The 15,515-nt window shown below is 39.6% G+C and overlaps 1 protein-coding gene across 1 annotated transcript in view; it reads left to right on the top strand.

Annotated features, from left to right (window-relative positions):
- Nucleotides 1-9,623: 9,623 nt before the first annotated feature.
- setbp1 (SET binding protein 1) overlaps nt 9,624-15,515 on the top strand; it is a 56,976-nt gene continuing 51,084 nt past the window's right edge. The window contains exon 1 of the mRNA XM_017451524.3: nt 9,624-10,382. The gene's annotated coding sequence lies outside the window, so the exon portion shown is untranslated. The remainder of the gene's footprint in view (nt 10,383-15,515) is intronic.

Raw genomic sequence — 15,515 nt, 5'->3', positions numbered from 1 at the left:
CCCAACAAACAAATGAACAGTATAAAAGGTAGTTATTGTGTAATCATTGACTTACCCTGATTCTTTCATAATGTATTTAATCATATTTTCCCCAGTATATAATATTATAAACAATTCTTTTCAAAAATTTACTTTGTGCATGTTTCAGCAGTCTCTTATGACTGATGATCTGTGTTTCTGATCCATCCTCTGTGAAATTTGATCAATCTTTTAAAAGATTTGGCTGTAGCTTTTTCTTTGGCTTGTTTGTAGTAAAGGTTTTGATCACATTGTACTTTTCTTTAATGGGAAATCAAGGATTTCTTTCATGGGATAATGAGTGATTATTGTTTCTCACATCTCATGTTTTATTGGTTGTAGAATTAGAGGTATAATACAATACATTTACATTTATGTTCTTTGCTTTGTCCAAGACTCATTGGTTTGTACAATACTACACTTCCATGTCAATGTCTAGGCACCAACAAGGGTACATCTTTTGTAACTTTGGTATGTATCTTTTACTTGAAAATGTGAATATGGTGTACCTTTTAAAAATAAAATAACTGAAGGTACCAAATGCCACTTGATGTACATTTCACGCTTTAATCTAAAAGCTAATTTAAGGTACACCACGCGCACCTTCCTAGGTAAAAGATACAGTCAGATTTTACTCATGCCTAATCTATTCTATTGAAGCATGTGTTGAGATGACACTCTGATGGATTTGATCTGAAATGGATCATCAGGTTTTACGCAAACTTGTAGAGTCCATACCAGCTCGAGTGCACACTGTCATTAAAGCAAAAAGGGTACACACCTCATACTAAGAAACTCTGAAATTCCTGTAAATATTTCAAAGATTCTACTTGTCACCCAAACTGTTGGTGATAATTTAAACGTATTAAATTGAACCAGAATGACAAACAGAAGCATTTTCACTAGTGGTCTCAGACTTTTGACAGCAACAAGGAAACAACAGAGGGTTTCTCTTTTAGAAAAAATTCTGAAGAAAAAGAAGAAGAAGAAGAAGAAGAAGAAGAAGAAGAAGAAAAGTAGGCTAGATTGGGTAAGCAGAAAAAGTAGTTTTATGTGGTTGTGATATTTAACTCTTCATTCCTGCAGATGGCGCTAGTGTCCTTTTGAAAATCAAAATATATTATCTATAGAAATTAAAATATTTAACAAAAATAATTAAGTCCAACGATAGGTAGATAGATATGTAGATAGATAGATACATTTTCTTATACATTCTCAGATAAAAAGGGTACTAAACTGTACCTTTCACTGTTCCTGGGGTGGTACCCTTATCTTATCTTTTCTTTTTTCACCTTTAATAAAAGGTGCCCCAGCATACAATTTAGTACCCTTTTTCTTAGTTGTTATTACACCTTGTTAAATGTGATGTGCACATATCTGACATCAAAAAAGCCAGATTTTACAAGTTGTGGTTAAAATCTTATCATCTAAATGGAAAAATGCTTACAGTTACAGTCTGTGATCAGTTACATGAAGCTAATTAACAAACTGTCAGGCATTAACTGTGTTTTCGTTCACAGTTTATGTCACCACTTTTTTAATGCGGTGAGCGTGAAATTCAGTGCAAATTGCTTTTGTAGCTAGTGTTACTCAGAAAGGACTTCATAATAAATCAAATGAACTTACGACACATGAAATAAATCATCATTTCTGATCCACTCATTTCATGCATTACGTCAGATATGTTTAATGTGTGCACGAAAATGAATCTATCTACATTGAACCATTACTAAAGGATTGTCGTCAAGCCCTGCTTCCTTCTCAGTACCTTTTTTTTTTGTTTGACTTGTTTACTGTACACTTTATAACACCATCAGAAGTTTCCCATCTTAACAGGAAGTGGTTGGCTCAGGCTCTTTTCTTTAGAGAACGCCCACTTCCTCTGACTTTGATAAACACATTTGTGGTTTGGTGCACTAACCCCATCAGATAAATTTCCCCAACTGCTGTTCGATCATACGTCCTCAAATTACAAAATCATATTCTGTGTGGTTTCGTGACACAAATGCATTTTTACAACCACCTAATTGTAAGAGATTGGTTAAACTAAAGCAAAATGCGATGCTTCATTTTTTGTGTGTGTACAGTTTTTGAAGAGAAACAACACCACATGGATAGAAATATTAAATGCAAAATGATGCAATTACTTTGTTGTGCGTGCAAGCAAAAGATGGGTGTCAGACAAACATACACATCACTTTCCTCCACATTTTCGTTCCCATCATTTGCATAATGCATGCTTTTGTTAGCATGTGATAACAAAAATCTAATATCAGTTCATGAGCGTAAAACAGTTTGCATGATAAAAACAAGTGCTTGTTTGTGTGTTTTTCACATCAAATGAATCTATTTTGTGTGTTTACTTCATAAAGATCGATTTGCAGGAGGATTAGCAAAGCTTTGCTACAGATGACATGACACAGATCAGTCAACATGGATGTACGTTTTTAGTCATTTCACTCCCTGTTGAGCTCAAATGATTCATTCCATGACTGTTAGACCTGCTAGTGAGTGAGTAGATGCTATTCTGTGAAACCAAATCAAGACACTTGGCACTGCACATTCATTTCAGTGATGAGTAAGCAATGGCTTCTAAATGCTACCGAACAGCTGTCTTGTTTAGACACCTCAGTCATTATTTCTCCGATCAAAGTTGCATTGCTTAACCCGGACTGATTAACATGTCATCATGCAGTGACGTCTAAGAAACTGGCTTTATCTAAATTGATTCATACCTGGAGTCTTTTAGAAACCACTGACATTTTCATGTGGAGGTTTAAACACACCTAATCAGCTCTGATTTGCTAACTGAGGAATTTTAAATAGATCATATTAAGTATAATAATAGTAAATTCAATGTTTTATATTTTATATTAAAACACCAAAAAGGAATGGTAAACTGGATAATTACTTACTCTATATAAATGCTTGCACTGCCTTCAGACTCAATGGATTTCTTGTGTCCAGACACTAAATATTGTGTATACCACTAACAATGTACTTAAATGTACCAGAATGTCTGACTCATATAAATAAATATCCACTGAAATGTCACCCAAGTGCCCAAATGCTTGTCTCTTTTAGTACAGAAATCATACACTGGATAGTCTAAATAAGGAAAGGCAAACACACTGCTGAAATCAATGTGTCTCTTTGTGTTGAGTGAATTAAAAATGTATAGTCTTATGCAGAGCACTGGAGCCTCTGAACTCCTTGCATGCGGTATCCATGGCAACATTTGCCGAGGAAAAATTGGCGGACCTCTTTGCATCGCTGCCAGTCGCAGTGATTTCCTGGGTTTGACCTATGAGGATTATTTACTAATGCAGTCAACACATTGATTGGCTGTCAAGGGAACAGTGGCTGACCTCTATATTGAAGAGGTCTCAGTGTATCATTACAAAACCCTCCTAATCAATACACAGCTCAGCTATAAGCCCATATGAGGTCTACAGGGTGAGCGAGGTGAAGCGTGTAGGCTGGCATGAAAATAGACGATAGAAGAAAATTAATTACGCTGTCAGCATTCATTCTTTTCTCACGAAGCTCTATTACTCTTGTTAAGTGCCTTAAATTGCATTTGTATCCACATGACATTAGTTCTGCAGGCGAGGCCTTCATCATGAATGGATGTTAACCGATATTAATGGCTAACTTTTGAAAGAATATATTATGCGAAAAGCATCATAAGAATAATGTATATATTTGAAGGATTGTAAATCTACAGGGAACTGTATATGTGCTGTATGAGCCTATATTAACAGTGGTGTGCAAAAGTCCTTATTAAAGTTATTAAAGGAAAACTCATTAAAGGTTTATATTGAGATATTTTAATATAATGTCCCTAGTCATTCTAGTGATAATTTGTGTATAATTGTGGCTGATGGTGGATTTTTGTTATTCCCATGAGATGCTAGTGGCTGGCCACGTTGACATAAAAAAAATTGACAAGTGACATTGCTAGTGCAGTTACAATGCTGTTTAATGGGAGAAAAGATCCAACAATGAAACATGAGCGATGATGAACAGATTTAGCTGTTAACTCAAAAGAACAAGTGCTTCTTTTCTTAGTCACTGTTTTCCAGCAATGTTCAATGTCATATTAATAAGAACAATGATTTCAGTGATTAAGCACACGTTTCAGGAGTGATATTTTGTCTTCTTGTTAATGACAGGTTTACACCTGGTTGTTCAGACAGCATGGTGGACTCAAATAATGTCATAGTGTCACAGGGCCTTAGTATTGAACTTAGAATTTTGGTTGGAGCCACTACAGATTCTTATTTATTTGTTGGTTTGTTTGTTTTTAACTGTTGAGTCAATCCAATGTTGCTTTGGCCATGTGCTTGGGATCATTTCTCAAGCATCACTGACTTTCTATCAAGTCTCAGTTTCTTAGCAGACTAAAGTTGGTTCTCTTACAGTATTTCCTTGTATTGTATTCTTGCTATGCTTCTTTCAGTTTCAACAAGATGCCCTTTCTGCTGGTTGAAAAACATCATGCAACCCCCATACTTTACTCTAGGAATGTTGTTTCTTGAGGCAATAGGATTGCACCATACAAAGTGACTTGAATTTTGGCCAAAAAGCTTTATCTTGGTCTGATTTGACTACAACGAATTTTCCCACATTGTAGCTAGGTCACACTCTCAGACTTACTTTCAGACATACTCCAGATGTACTTTCACATTATTCTTTTTGAGTAATGGCTTCTTCCTGGCACCCTCCCACACAGGCCAGTTTTATGAAAATCTCTTACTTTGGACTGGTGTACCTTTACTCCTCTTTCAACCACTGAAATTACTGTAGCTCGTTCAAAGTGATTGTTGGCATGTCTGTGGTTTCCCCCAGGCTCGGACACTGAGTTTTGTATGGTGGCCTTTCTAGACAGTGTCTGGGTGGGGAGACACTCTTTTCGCTTCCCAACTATTGATCCAAAAAAGCTGGAATATTATTTCGTACACATGGGTCATATAATATATTCTTTTCTCTCTCACTCACATTTTTGTCACATTTTAATGGTCCATGGGTAGACTCCAATTACTGTATGTTCAATAGACAGTTTGTCCTTGTTAGAGAATTTTTCATCTGTATAAACACGGAGCATGGGGTTTGAGCACCTAAGCGTTTTATTCCGGTTTTTCATTTTGTATAAAAATGACATTTTGGCTTTGGAAATAATACTAACGCATATTAGTTCACAAAAATACTGATTTGTGGTTTAGAAAAGATTTAAAATTTCAAGGACATTTAATTCTTTCACAAAGTTTTTGTATGCTTCCTAAGATTCCTTTAGGGCTCAGAACTGAGGAAACCATTAGGATCATAGGAACCCTTAGGTCTCATATTGTTCTAGTGAAAATATCACCATATCTATTTTTAAGTATATGAAACTACAGTCCCCTACGAAACTATTTGAAAGGCAAGGCCAATTCAATTGCTTTTGTTGTAGACATTTGGGTTTGAAACCAAAATATGAATATGAAAAGAGAGTTTCGAATTTCAGCTTTTATTTCCTGGTGTTTATATGTAGATATGTTAAATAACACAGAACATAACTTATATTGTATCAGACCACCCAATTTATAGGCAAGCAAAAGTATTGGTACACGTGACTGACAGGTGTTATTTGTTACCCAGGTGTGTCCTGTTAGATTGATTGCTTAAACAACAAATAGCTCTGAACATCTACACTTGGTTTTAGCGTTCAGTTTCACTTGTGAGGATTGAATTTGTTGTTAAACAGGATAAGCCAACATGAAGATCAGAGAAAAGCAAGCCATTTTGAAGCTGAGAAAAGAGGGAAATCAATCAAACATTGGGCATAGCCAATACAACAATTTGGAATGAAAGAAAGAAACCACTGGTGTACTAAGCAACAGACACTGAGTGGGTCGGCCAAGGAAAACAGCAACAGCTGATGACAGAAACATTCTGAGATCTGTGAAGAAAAACCCCAAAACAACAGTGAGTGACATCAGGTACCACAATCCACTGTTTGAAGAAGATTTTGAGAGCAGAAATATAGAGGCCACACTACAAGATACAAAACACTCATCAGCAGTAAGAATCATAAGGTCAAGTTGGAACTCACAAAGAAATACAGAATTGAGCCAAAAAAGTTCTGGCCAAAGTGTAGAGAAAGAAAGGATCTGCTCATGATACAAAAAAAATCCACATTTTTCAACAGGTTTGACTCACCAACGCGGGCCAAACTTCCCTCCACCTCCTCATGTCTCCATTCACACCTCCCCTTTCACCCCTTTGCTGCCACCTCCTCCACAATCTTCCCTGCAGCACCACAAGATTGGGGTATGACAGCCACAGCCCGCTTCTTCTCACCAGCAGACAATGCAAAGACAGAGAATGACATTAATACACATCCTACACCCAGGAAGACAGCATTACCATCACCATTACCCCCTCCCCATATCCCCACCCTCATCATATCGCCAACCACCCCAGTCATCTCAATCATGATTGTGAGACGACAGCTCACTAAGACCCGGATTAACAAGGCCAGAGGACCTGACAACATCAACCCAAGGGTGTTTAAAGTGTGTGGAGAGCATCTGAGAGGAGTGTTTCAGCATCTTTTAGACCTCTCCCTGAGGCAGAAGAAGGTGCCTAAGATCTGGAAGACATCCTGCATAGTCGTTGTGCCCAAGAAAGGATGTCCCAGTGCTCTCAGTGACTTCAGGCCTGTGACCTTAATGTCACATGTAATGAAGATCCTTGAGTAGCTGGTTCTGCAGCACCTCAGGCCCATGGTACGTAACTGCCTGGATCCACTGCACACATCTGAAAGTGGCCACAAAGCACTGTGAGGATCATGTTCTTTGATTTCTCTAGTGCTTTTAACACGGTTCAGCCACTCCAGATGGCTGATAAGCTCTATGTGATGCAGGTGGACCAGGACCTCGTGGCCTGGATTACAGACTACCTCACTGACAGGCCGCAGTATGTCAGGCTGCAAGGAGCACCCCAGGGAACTGTACTGTCTCCATTCTTTTTCACCCACTACACCTCTGACTTCTGCTTCAATTCGCCACCTACAGAAGTTTTCAGATAACTCCTCCGTTGTTGGCTGTATCACAGATGATAAGGAGGAGGAGTGCAGTGAACTTATCAAAAGCTTTATAAGATGGTGTGACGACAACAACAACCTCCAACTCAACATCAGGAAAACCATGGAGCTGTGTGAGTGGTGTGCTGGGAAGGTGGCATTGGGATTTGTGGGGCCAACAAACTGAGCAAACTGGTGAGGAAGGCCAGCTCTGTGGTAGGGATGGAATTGGATAGGGTGGAAAGAGTGACTGAGAAGGGGGTGAGAGGGAAAGCTGAAAGCTATCATGAGCAATCCTTCTCATCCTCTCTATGCTGAGCTGAGGAGGCTCAGGAGCACATTCAGCCAAAGATTCATTCAGCCACATGTCTCAAAACATCTGGGCGGGGGGGGGGGGGGGGCTCTTTCGTGCTATCAGCCATCAGACTCCACAATGCAACAATACGCCCTACCTCCTACTCCACTGATTGAGTCTCACAGAAACACACACTCAACAGTTAATTCCACAGACATTGCACATGTATATAAATACCGAGGATATTGCACATGTACATATACAAATAGAATTCTAGCATATGTACATGCATACTGTTTTATTGTTTCTATTATTTCTATTGTATAGGTATTTATGGAATTTTATTTTCCTCCTTTGATGTCATTCCTCCTACCTGTGCTGCTGTGTCAAATGAAATTTCCCCTACGTGAGATCAATAAAAGTACATCTTATCTTAACTTATCTTATCTTATGTGAAATATGGTGGAGGTAGTGCAAGCTTGGACTTGCATGGCTGCTTCTGGAACGGGCTCACTAATCTTCATTGATGACGTAACTCATCATGGTAGCTGTCGAATGAATTCAGAAGTTTACAGGAACATTTTGTCTGCCAATTTACAGAGAAATGCACCCAAATTAATCAGGAGGAACTTTATCATGCAGCAAGACAATGATCCCAAACACACTGCCAACTCAACAAAGGACTTTATGGGGTGGTGGTGGTGGTGGAAGGTTTTAGACTGGTTTTAGACAAGTCAATCACCTTACCTTAACCAAACTGAGAAGCATTTCACCTCCTGAAGAGGAGACTGAATGGAGAAAGCTCCTGAAATAAACAACAGCTGAAAGAAGCTGCAGTAAAAGGCTGGAAAAGCACCACAGAAGATGAAACCAACAATCTGGTGATGTCAGTGAGTTGCAGACTTGATGCAGATGTTGCAAGCAAGGGATATGCAACCAAATATTAAATGTAATTTACTTTAATTTAACTCAAGACATATCTGTTCCTATACCTTTGCTCACCTAAAAATTAGGTGGTCTGAAACAAAATGTTCTATGTTTTATGTTGTTTAACACATCTAGGTGTGAATAAAAGCTGAAATCATAAACTCTCGTCTCATATCTTTTGATCTCAAATCAAAATGTCTTTGGTGCACAGCACAAACAAATTAATTGGACTTGCCGTTGCAATAGTTTTAGAGGGGACTGTACATGTACTTTTGCAAAAAACTATTGTGTCAGGTTCTTTCATCAGATATCATCTTGTGTGTTTGGATCCCATTCTGGATTTTCTAGTTTATGGCTCTTTCTCCTACAGCAGTGTATGTGTGCACAGCCCTTTTGTGCATGTCTAAGGACAACTTTCTACTTGCAACGAATAAGGTGTGGCATTCAAAGGGGAACGCCGTTCTTCAATCAGCTCAGAAGGCCTTTGTTTATTCATCAGCCTGTCTGTTGTTGTTATGCTCATCTTTGGCACCTCTACCAATACTGCAATAATAGCCTGGTGCCCAGGATGGATGGAAATAACAAGGCAAGGAGCCATAAAATGTTATGCACTATAGCCTCTTTATGAAAGGGCACAACGACAAAGCAAATGCTTGTAATAAGTGAGCAGTGAGACGGTCTTTGCCAGTGTTTATGTCTTGTTATTTCTTCCCACACAGCTCTCTTAACAAATCAAATAAAAGCGTTTATAGTGCTGGTGACACTTTAAGTTTAACGATAATAGCAAGTAGATATTGAATAAGAGCCTAATATTACAGTGCCTACTAATTTGCTCTGTTATTATCCTGTAATTTAATTCAGCACTCATATTACTGTGGGAAATGTATTTAAATGTTGTTGTTGTTGTTTTTTTTTTTTTTTTTTTTTTAAATAGTTCTATAAAATGTGTAGCTGATAATGTAGTCTACTAGCTAGCTACTATCTCAGACTAACCAAACTACACCATTATATATATATATATATATATATATATATATATATATATATATATATATATATATATATATATATATATATTATTGAATAATTATTTCTTTATTTGATTACACGAATACACAGCCAGACTGTGGGGTTCAACGCCGAACAACAACAACAAGAAAATGTCCAGATGTTATTTTATTTGTGTTGTGAAACAGCTGATTATTGCTTTATTTATGACTGACAGCATTTCATTAGCATCAGGCTAACGCCGTGCTCCAGAGCGGACAGGAAGTGGCGCCACTGAGCAGCGCGCGCGAGGACTCGCGCTTCAAACAGAATCCCAGCGCGTGTTTCTGCAAGATCATTATCAGAAAACCTCTGCGGGACTCGACAAGCACACACACGCGCGCGCGCGCACGCACGCACGCACACACACACGCACGCACACACACAGATGGAGTCCAGAAGAGCTAGACGCTGTACCTAAGTCCGATCGAATTCAAATCAAAACCGAGGAAATACCAAAACCTGGATATTTTTTAAAATTGAATTATTATTTTATTTTGCACGCCTGTTACTCAGGCCTGGCGCGATCCGATCCGAGCAGGACTTTGGATATTACGTGTTTTTTTTTTCTCCGCAGTGGAAAAGGATCCACTCGGTCCACCCCCGAGTGTGTGATTCGAGAGGGAAGAGAAGCGGTGCAGTAGGACGCTGGCGGTTTTCCCCTCTTGCAGTTGAACTCTCGAGCCATCTCAGTGTTAAAAAAAAAAAAAAAAAAAAAAAAAAAAAAAAAAAAAAGGGCAGAAAAAACCCCCGCAGCTCGCGCAGTTTTCTGCTTCAGTCTGTTATTTCACGCAGCAGACCCGCATCCGCGTTTCGACTTTCAATCCTCTCCATCGATCTGACCATCGCTCATTTTCCCCCCTTTTCTCTTTCTTTCTTTTCTTTTTGAGCTCGTCGTTTGACGCCATTTTCCCCTCATAAACACCGTTTTTTTTTTTTGGATCCGATTGCGAACTTGTCATCGGTGATCAGATTCATGTCACCGGATGGATTTGCCTTTAAGGACGTGACCGAGCGTGTCGGAAATGGGTAAGTTCTATAAATTACATCTGCAAAAATCTGTGCCGGTGATTAATATCTTATTGACGTGCAAGAATCCACAGAGTCAGTGCAGATCAATTTGGCACAGAACTTTGTTTATTTAAAAAAACCAAAAAAAACAAAAACAATAATAAAATCATAGTAGTATTTGACTCCAGTCTCGTGGAGTGTTATCTGGGCTTGTGCACGAGCGTTGACTCGGACAGCGTGTTTAATATGTAACAGGGGATGAGGAAACATTGTACCACTTTGGAGCAGAACCCAGATCCGAGCACAGGGTTTGCAGGATGGTGTGCACAGGGATCCAGTGTTGATATTCTGCACAGGATCTCTGCGTAATTTACTGTCATTGTGCGTAGGCGCGCAGATACGACCCTGTGTGTAGTTTCCACTCAGAAAGCCTCCTCAGTGTGGGTTAGATTTCCACATCGACCCCCTCAACTAGTTGTAGTGATGTTTCGTTTTGCGTCGGGGATGTGAAAAGAAGTTCAGCCAGTGATATTTTGGTAGCCTGTTGGCCATCTGAACGATTAAGGGAAGAAGTCAGTCACTGTGAAGAGGAATAACATGCTGTCTAAAAAGCTTCCTTCCGTATTTAGTGTGTGTTTTTATTTCACTACGTCAGTGTTTTCTTTAAAGCCCGCCCATTTTGAATACTAAAGGTTTAGGAGAGGGAGGAGCCACAGCCAGGTGTACTAGCTACTAAAGATATGAAAGATACCCAACCTGACATCTGGAGACTTTGGGCTGAAAGACACATGCCGGATTGGACGCTGTACACATGTGCAATTTCATTCATTGAGTCATCATCTTCAGTCACCGCTTTATCAGGTCAGGTCATGGTGGATCCAGGGAACACACCCTGGACATCGGGATGCCAGTGGCAGGGCACCATGCATACACGTTCACACACTCATTCACACCAAGGGGAAAGTTCGCATATCTATTCCACCTACACTCTTAACAGTTCTTTGTTTATGTTTAGGTTTATTCGTTCAGCAGGCGCGTTTATCCAAAGCGACTGAGGACATACAAGCAAAGCGAGATATCAAGCGGAGAGCAGTATGTGTAGTGCTATGCGTGTATACCAGATTTTTGATTGGGTTCTAGAGAAGCGAAGTGCGCCGAGTCGAGGTGTACGTGCAGAATGTTGTTTTTTATCTATATGGGGAGGCGGGCAAGTTAGGGGTTAGTTAAGTGGTTGGTTCTGCATAGAGCCTTTTTCTTGTCAAGAACCATTTTTCATTGTATAGGGTTCTTGAGTAGAGCGCCATGGTTCTTTGGTTCTTTATGCTTCATTGTAGGTTCTTCAGAGCTGTGTATTGGTTCTTCAAGGTTTCATCCCTTAACAGGTTAAAGCGAACTCTATAAGGTTCTTTGTGGGACTGGAAAAGGTTCTTCTGGCATCACTCTTAAGAACCTTACTTTGGTTCATTAAAGCGCCAACTAAGGTTTTTTTTTTTAAGAGAACTTATGATAACATGGTTCCTTGTGGCACTACTATGAAGAACCATTTCTGGGTTCTTTAAAGCACCAGCAAATAGATGGTTCTCTGAAGAACTTGAGAGTAAAAGGTTCTTTCTGCAACTTGTAAGGGTTCTCTTATGGCCTCAGGCTGAAAAACCCTTTTTGGTTCTAATTGGAACCTTTATTCTTTAAGAGTGCACATGCATGTTTTTGGTAGATGGGAGAAAACCGGAGAACCGAGGATTCCCACGGAGAACATGTAAAAAGTCCACACGGACAGTAAGCCAGGATTCAAACTGGCGAGCCTGGAGGTCTGAGGCAGCAACGCTACATATGCAATTTGATTGGTTGCATTTTAATTATAACGACAAAAAGGGGAGGAGTCAGGGAGCAGTGCTCTGCTTCATAGTGGTTTTTGACTGCAGGTAGTAGCTGATCAGATATTCTGGCTGAAGTATGAGGTAATCCATGCTTAATATAAAACAACGCAAACGATTAAGCACAGACTAATACTGAGTATCAGTACCCGAGTCTGTGCTAGCTTGAAACGCTGGATCGGTGTCTTTTTCCCATGATCCACCAATATGTTTTATGCCGCAATGTTCTATGATGTTGACTGACACGACACAGATCTCACAGACCACTTGTCTTAACACACACTACCATCGTCCCTCTGAGGTTTCACATAACTAAGCAACAGAAGCTTAAAGTCAGTCGATTCAAGTAAGAGAATGTCAGGATCAGATCAGATATACCCAGAGCTATGGAAAAAGTGGAATAATGGCATCCCGCCAAATTTCGCAGTTGATTTATAAAATATTATGCAGGCATCCTGACCTAGGTACCCATTTTTTAAGAACGTGCACGTTGACGGAAAGGTTACTCTACACATGGGACAATCACTAGTGATGCAAATCAGGAAGACCTTTATAGGATATCAATATGGCTATGTATAAAACAATATTTTATAGTACCGAATAATACGTTTCAATGTAACTCACAAAGCTTGGTTATAATATATCAACGACTGTCGCTATAAAATACGGTCCTTTGAATAGGTATGTAGCATTTACATAATATTTTGTGTGGTCACTTTTATAACACGGGTCAGAAGAAGGCACTAGTTTAAAAAGAGAGTAATACAAGAGATACAGCTATTACACATGCACTAATGTATCCTTGTAGTAATAAAGTTGTCTTTTAAAGCAGCAAATGTGCTTATTGGAGTAGTAAGACTGTGTAAAATATGAGGCAGTATATGAACATCTGGCTCAGTACTCACTCAGTGAGTTGCACTAATGTTCAGGGAACATTGTTAATTAAGCATGTGGTTAATGATAGGGAGGTTTGTGCCCCTCAGATTGCCCCAGAGCAGCGAGAGTCCTGCTGAGATGATTCATCCAGTTGAAGTAACTGGAGTTTTATAAGCTATGGTTGCCATAGTCTTGGAGATGGAGACTAATGCTATGTATTAGCCTGGGGCAGGACTGAGGCATGCATGAAAATGATTTACATTGTTTGCCATAATTTTAGTTGCCATGACAACCTGATTTTCTGCAGTACACGAGGTTTTACCATGCCTGGGACATGTGGGGGTTATTAGTGAGGGTGATGGAGACCCTCATATTTCTGTAACCGTTCTGTTTGAGAAAGAGGTGTGTTGAGTGCACTGTGATAATTTGGCAGTGGGGTGGCTGTTAACCCCTACTCACGGCTGTGTGTGAAAAGAACGACTGAGATCATTTATTCAACCTAATTTTAGAGCGTTCCCAGTAGGGATTTAGCCAAATACGAATGTATACTGTTCAGAATGAATGACGATGTGTTCTAAACAGATACAAACATAAATATAAACAGGAAGCGCACTGTTCATTTTTTTTTTTAAAGAAAGCTTGCCAGAAAAAAAAACAAACAAAACCAAAACAAATAAACAAACAGCAGTCACAAACATCTCTAGTTGTGACCAACTATGAACTCGAGTGATGTAGCTGAGGTTGAGGAAGTGTAAGAGCCAGAATTCACAGACGATGCTGACAGTGCTGGCGTTTCTTCCTCTGGGCTTTCCCCCCCAGTCTTCTAAGGGCATAGTGGTAGGATTCATATTTAATTATAAATATACAATAACGAAAAAAACCTCTCCGGTTTGGTCCATGCCCACGCGCACAGGTGCAGATAGTGGCACTGCGTTATTCCCTTCCTCCTACGGTTCTGCCCCTCTGAATGCACAGCTAAAAAGACATTACTTCCACATATAGCTTATTTGATTTGCACTACAGGAATGTAGCACTGTTTAACTAAAGCACAAATCCAAGTGATGTTTATGTGTGTGGATAGATCTCCCTCTTTCCTGGCTTGGATGAGTTTCGCTGGAGGACATCCAAGTCCTGACAAGAGACAAAGGAAGAGCGGGAGATATCCAAGGACAAATCTCATTTTTGGCAGCCGCTCCACATAGACTATCAGAGCAAGAACACCTTTTGGCAGTGAGACGCAGAGGAGGAGGGGGAGGAGGACTTTTTTTTTTTTCCGGGCCATTTTGTTTTCCACACTGTGGTTCAAATTCCTGTCTCATCAGACGAAAAAAAAAAAAAAAAAAAATCTAGCTTAACAATAGCGCATTAGTTATTCTGCTTAAAGAAAAGTAGACTACAAAGAAAAACAAGACTCTGGCTATTAGATAATAGCACCAAAAAGAGGAAAATAATGGCGTGCAGATATTCATGCGTCGCTGGATGTATAGAGGACGTATAGATTGTTCTGCCTCACTGGATTTGGTACAGGATAATAAGATGGTTATGCTGAACAGACTCATTGATTGAAAAACAAATGGTGCTATTGTATTTTAATCCCTGTTTCTGTAAATCATTTTATTCCACGAAGCCAGACAAAAGTGGGTTTGACGGTGAACCAAATTTGCTTTGATTAAATGACTCACCATTGGTGTTTTCACCATTGGAGCCAGACGAGCTTTCTTTTTGGAAGATTTCCCAGCTGTTTTTTTTTTTTTGTTGGGATTTGTGTACAGATGTTTTTGCTGAGTTAGCCTGCTTGAGCAGTGCTCCAGTTGTTCATATTCAGCACTCACTGTTCATTCCCAGCACCATAAAACAAATTTGCCAGACTGGACTGTATGTCATTTCCATGGCTAGTGTCTGACCAAGTGCCAAAAGTGAGAGGATGTAATCATGGACAGCTACAGAGGTATATGGTAGTCATGTCTTAACCAACCAACGTCATCCAGTCATGCAACCAGAGACGGATTATATGTTACTTTTCAACCTCTGACGCATTGTGTACTGTATTTAACTGGTCTAAACCGTAGTTCTGCATCTGTAATGCATTGCATTTATGGGCATTGAGGTCTGCCTTGAACAACTGTGGCTAAGGGAGATGAATTGAGTATTTAGTGGAGCACTTCCAGGCATTTGTTTGGCTTCTCTGAGAGAGCTGTCAACTCCAGAGAAGCTGATGTCTATACAGGGAATACGGTCAATTCTCCCTAGGTGGTGAGCTGTGTATTCTCCAGACAGCTTCCTTCTAGAAAGTTCTCGTCTAACGGCTTATGAATATGTCATTGGGCTTGTAGCTGACAAGTGTTCGAACGCTGGCCCATTGACGCTGAATAGACGGTAATGAGACGAGTTCTGAATGGAA

This window comes from Ictalurus punctatus, chromosome 22 (assembly GCF_001660625.3).
Source record: "Ictalurus punctatus breed USDA103 chromosome 22, Coco_2.0, whole genome shotgun sequence".
NCBI lineage: Eukaryota > Metazoa > Chordata > Actinopteri > Siluriformes > Ictaluridae > Ictalurus > Ictalurus punctatus.
This window is presented reverse-complemented; position numbering and strand designations above follow the sequence as displayed.